General features: G+C 49.4%; 1 protein-coding gene across 2 annotated transcripts in view; it reads right to left on the reverse strand.

Annotated features, from left to right (window-relative positions):
• The window catches only part of RFTN1 (raftlin, lipid raft linker 1), a 195,758-nt gene extending 191,653 nt beyond the window's left edge, over positions 1-4,105 (reverse strand). The window contains exon 1 of one of the 2 annotated variants that reach the window (XM_082685095.1): positions 3,684-4,105. The gene's annotated coding sequence lies outside the window, so the exon portion shown is untranslated. Of the gene's footprint in view, positions 1-3,319 lie in introns of both variants that reach the window. The other variant, XM_082685096.1, reaches the window with a different exon arrangement.
• Between the last annotated feature and the right edge of the window lie 1,838 nt (positions 4,106-5,943).

The raw sequence follows: 5,943 nt of genomic DNA on the forward strand, positions 1-5,943 counted from the left end.
CACGCAATCTGGGAGGCTCCATTCCTGTTTCCTGAATCATCCAAGGCCAGGTTAAGCTGCTGGTTCACGGAACGGGACCAAAGGGTAAGGGGACCTGAGAGGACCTGGCCTGTTTTGTCAGCCAGGACCACGAGAGCATGTCGACAAGTCATGTTTCTCACTGACAGGCCAAATCACTTTAACAGCAGAGCTGGTTTCTGAGCCTTCAAAAAACCAAATCTGATCTGCCTCACAAAGCAAACACAACCTGCTTTCAGCAGCCAGCTGCGCAAGCCGGTGAAATCCAACGGGAATCTCCCCCACCAAGTTCACATCAACCAGACCAATACGTCAGAAATCCCCCAGGAGAAACTAGCAGAAGAGTGGTGGAATTCTATGGGTTTGGGAGTTATTTTTTCCTTTATATAGAAAGTACTCAATCAATCTTATTTCACAACCAAGGGTACATTACCCTGTGGAATTCCCTTCTCTGAAGATCTCAACAAGTAAAATATTTTGTCTGATCATCTGTAATAATTTAAGTGTGAACTCACTTACTGGCAGAGTTAGAGATTCTCACAACTCCTCCACTATAAAAAAGCAACGTGCTTTGGACTGTCTAAGGTATCCAATTGCTATACCCTGCTAGCCCCGAAACACTGGTCAAGACATGCCCTTGACTTTGGGACAGGAAAACAGGGTTGTCGTATCTGGAATCTCTTACTTGTATTCTTTGCTGGTAGGGCCACAAAAATTGTACAACCGTGTTGGGGAAAGACCTAGCAGCTTCTTATAAGGTTCACATATACCCCTTCTGTGACCTAATGATTCTATTTCTAGGCATTTACCCATGAGAAATGAGAACATATGTCCCTAGGAAGACTTGTACACAAATATTCATAGCAGCTTCATTTACAATACTTCCCTAAAACTGGGACTAACTCACGTGTCCATCAATGGAAGGAATATATTAACAAACTATATAATATATTCCATGTCCTGGAATATATAATTCAGCAATTAAAAAAAAACAAAATACTGATAGATACAACATGGATGAATCTTAAAAATACGGCGAATGGAAGAAGCTTTACATGATACTATAGAACACCATTTACAGGAATTCAAGAACAGACTAAACTAACAGTAAAAAATAATCAGCAGTCGTTGCCACTGAAAGAAGGCAGGGATGGACTGGAAATGGGGATGAGGAACTTTCTGAGGTGATGGTAATATTCCTTATCTTGATCACAACTAGGGTTACACAGGTGTACACATTTATCAAAACATTATGCAAATATTACTCTGAAGATTTGTGCATTTCACTCTATGCATATGCATTTTACCTTAAGACAATCATGAACATATATTGAACTCTGAATAATAAAATGTGCACTGAACCATTAAGAAGTGACCTGTGTCAATGTCTATAATTTACCTTAAAGTGCATAAAATAATAAGTTGAGATTTACTGATGGATGGGACTTAAGTTGGGACTTAAGATGGACAGAGGGATGAATAGATCGACAGATGCGTAATAAAGCCAGTACTGCTAAATTATTCTCTAGGTATGGGTATTTGAACGGTTACTGTTCTTGCAACTGTTTTTTAAGTTTTGTTTTTTTTTTAATCATTATTTATTTGACAGACACAGTGAGAGAGGGAACACAAGCAGGGGGAGTGGGAGAGGGAGAAGCAGGCTTCCCCCTGAACAGAGAGCCTGGTGCGGGGCTTCATCCCAGGACCCGGGGATCATGACCCAAGCCAAAGGCAGATGCCTAATGACGGAGCCACCCACGCGCCCCTATTCTTGCAAAATTTTTGTATTTTTAAAAATGAGATAGGTGGGGAAAGAGTCATATACCCTCTCCTTGACACCCCCCCCCAAGTTAGATATTTGACAAGACACCCACGCCCATCAAACCATGGGTCCATATAGTTTCAATTCTGCAGAAAAGTGAAGACTGGAAGAACACAAGAAGCTTTACAGGAACTCCCATCACTCATGCCAAAGATTTTCTGCCTGTTTCCCTACAGACAAAGCAATTATTTGAATGGAAGCCAAAAATTCCTGCTCAAGAGGGAGAAAAAGAACTCATTCCTAATTTGTTCTCTTTCAATTCCTGCACCAATCTATTAGCTAACTGCACAACACTCCACTTCCATTTGCCCGGTGTCCATTAAGCCAAAAGACTAACAAAGAAACACCAACCCAGGGACTTGATACACAGAGGATGAAGTCCCAGTTCTCAGGACCAGAAACCCTGCTGAAGGCAAAAGAGGATGCAGAGTCAGTCTGAGGTTAAAGTGATTTCATTGAGGTTAGCACACACGCACGCACCAAAGAGCCCCAAACAGTTTGTTGCTTAACCCTTCTGTGGGGTTTGGTGACATCTGGGGTCACTTGAATTTCATTGGGAATTCAGCTGTTCGGAGGTATGAATTGGAATCCCGGCAGCCAGGGACACGTGGGGTGCATAGTGTGCCCTACCCACAGGCCCAGAGGTGGCTCACATTAAGCCCGCCTTCCTTCCTGGCAGGGCCTCACTTATCCTGAGATGACACACGATGGCAGGGGCTGGAAGACGCCTGGCCTGACTGTGCGCCCAGCATCTGAAAACAGCTGTACCAATTACAAGAAAGGACTGTTGCCTGAAACCCAGGGCAGGCACTCAGATTTGGCTTCTGTGCAAGACTTAAAATATATACATACATACATTTTGTTTAAGTCCCCCAACAAACTCACTGCCACCACCCAGTGTCCCCGGAGACCACCCACAACCACATGGGGCAGCTAAGCATGATCAAACCGGAGGCAGCAGGGAGCGTGCCTGGGTCTAGCACTTTTGGCTTCCACGTGGTTCTCGATGCCAAGACCGCGATATCCTGGGTCAAGGACACAAGCCCTGGTCTGGGGAGGTGGGGGAGTGCTGCGTGCCTGACAATCGGGTTTTCTGAAATGTACACCGCCACCACCCCACTTTGGCCCAAGACCTACCCTGGCGTCCCTTGAGCCTGGGAAAGTGGGTTAGGACAAGTAAAGAAATCCCCTTACGGAAGGAGAGATGCCTTTTCAGTGCCGCAGACTCCCGGCGCCCAGAGTCTCTGCGCCTCCCGTGGCTGCGGCGCTTCCTCAGGACGCGCGCGGCAGGTCGGCTCCCATCTATACAGCACCCCTGCGCCACCAACGAGCCCACCTCCCAGGGCACACGCAGAAGGGCAGCTAGAGCCTCCCAACTCCCCACCCCACCCAGCCTCGCGCCATCCTGAACCCGCACTTCGTGTCCAGCTCCTGTCGGATCTTTGCCAAGGACCCCCTGCAGTTGTGTCCCAGACCCACCTGTAGCCTCAAAGCTTCCCCTCTGCTTCTCTCTTTGGCGCCGCGAGCCTGCAGAGTCCACGACCCCTGACAAACTGCTCTAGGTGCCTCTCCCCATAGCGTGCCAGGGACGATTTAACCCCCCCTCCAAAAAAAAGTTGGCCAAGACCGCTGTGTGCTGTGGATCGGCGCCGACCCTATCCAACCCGGCCAGGGGTGCGGTTGGGGGCGGGGGTGGTGGGGGCGGTGGCCCTCTGGCAACCGCGGCAACCTGCAAGGAGGCGCCACGCGGGGCTCCTCCAGTCCGCCGCGGTCCGAGTCCGCGGGGCCAGATGGCAGGGCCTGTGCCTGCCTACACCCCAAGTCCTGCCGCGCGCTCACCTACCGTTCGGAACCGGTTGAGGAGAAGGCGCTGGCGCGGGCTCCCCGAGACAGCGTGCTCCGTCCCGGGAGGAAAGTTTGTGCCATACAGCGCAGGCGGCGCGGGGAAGGCGTGGGCGCCAGTGGGTGGGGGCGGGAAGCGGCGGCACGGCGCGCTCGGGTGTCCGTCCCTCCCGCGATCTGTGCGTCCGTCTCTCCGCGGAGCCCGCGGCCGCCGCGCTCCCGCTCGCTGCGCCCTGAGCCTGGCGCGCTCCGGCTCCAGCCCCGACGCGCCCCCGCCGCCGCCGCGCGTCCGCCGGCTACACTTCCTCTTCCTCTGAACTCATGTGCAAAATATGCTGCGCTGCATCTTCGGGGGAGCCGCCGGCCCCTGACAGCCGCCTCGGGAGCAGCGAGCCCGCCCCGCGCCCCTGGGCGCCCTGCACCCCCCCCCCAAGCCCCGCGCCGCTCCCTCCACGCGGCGGGCCACCTGCGCGCCGCACGCGCCGCACCCCGCGGGCTACCTTCGCTGCCCCTCCGCGCACAGGTCGGAGGCTCAGGGATCCATCCTCTTGATCCCTCCTAACCACGGTTGTGTAAGGCGGGAGGGCACATGGGCACCTAGCTGGGGTGCTGCATGGTGACTGCCACCAAGGGGCTGAGGGTGTGGGAGGATAATTGAGAGTGGACAGTTCCTCCTCCCCATTCCACAGGTGTCCCCCCACCCCATCTAAGTTATTTATTGAGTCAGTGATTAATGAGAGGGATAATGCCACCGTCTCCTTGCCACGCCCCATTCCACCTACTTCAGGTGGCCAGAAGGTTTAAGGTCTGGGAGAACCATTTTGGACTGCAACTTAAGGTTGCCCAAAGGGACAATTACATAAATAAAGCACCAAGGCAGGGCTGACTTGGTAAAGTGAAAACATAAAGCAGAGAGCCCATTAAAAAGTATTTTTTTCTCAGAACTTTTTAAACAAGACAAAATTACAATGTAAGGGTGAAAAGCAAGAATCCTAAAGCCAGTTGGGGTTGGCCTGGCCTCTATACTTAACTCCCTGTGTGATCTGGGTAAGTGCTTTAACTGCTCTGGGCCTGTTCCCTCAATTGTTAAATAGCACTTCCTCCTGGATTTTGCTTAGGAAGCACTCTATAACTTAGCTATTATCATCGTTATTATTAATATTATAAGAGGACCACAACAAGACAGCTGACATAATCTAATTAATTATCTACATTTTCTGGTTGGGCAAAGAGAGGGCCTTAGGCATTGGAGCCCAGAGAGTAGAGGGCTGGTTTTGGGGCCCAGCGGTTTTTTAATGAGGTCCTTCTGGTACTAATAACCACCCCCCAGGGGTTAAGGAAGAGTTATTTTGTCTTCAGGAATTCCTGTTTCACACAGCCCCTCAGAGATTTTCTTCCTGATTTTCTTTTACCAAGGCCATCAGTTATGTGTTCCTCCCTCCTGTACCCAACACCATTCTTGTTTGTGTTTTGTTCCTTTCCCTTTCCAGCTCATCACTTGCTGGCATCACTCACCACCACCAGTAGAATTTTCTCCAGCTCTCTCTCCTCGGCTTGCCGTCTGAGAGAAAATAATAAGACCAGGTGACAGACCAGGTCCAGGGGCAAACAAAAGTGTTTGGGCACAAGGGTCCAGTGGCACCACCCTGGTTTTGAACACTCACCTATGTGGCCAAAAGGAAGAAGGATCTTTATGTCATTTATCTGCCAAGGCCTTGAGTTTTGCAAGTCAGGGCCCATCTGAAGTCTTTCTGATCCTTTCTAATCCTTACCTCACAGAGAAAAAAAGTAACTTTTATAGGTGTTAGCCAGAAATGCACAAGTAAACATGGAGTATTTAAATGAAGATAAAGAGAAAAGAGAGAAAATACAGCATAACCTGGTTGTGGTTGGGGGAAGAGGTTGATTTCATTTAAGCAAATCATTTTCACTCTATAAATTTTTGCATATTTTTAAAACACCTGGTCATTGGGGTTAATAAGTTATTCTGATTATTTCCATTTTCTTCCACTCAACGTTTTCCTGAATATTAACAATGTGTAAATGTCTTTTTTCCCCTACTTGAATCTGCCTTTTTTTTTAGGGTTTTCTAGAATTCTCGACCTTCCCCCTAGATATTCTGACACTTCCTACCTGATACATAGTAGGTGTTCAATAAACATTTGTGGAATGAATGGATGAGTCATTAACCTCCACATCTTTCAAGGCTCTGGGTAACCTCCATCGAACAATTATCTGAAATATTCTCATTCTTTTTCACC

This window comes from Mustela nivalis (assembly GCF_964662115.1).
Source record: "Mustela nivalis genome assembly, chromosome: 1".
Lineage (NCBI taxonomy): Eukaryota > Metazoa > Chordata > Mammalia > Carnivora > Mustelidae > Mustela > Mustela nivalis.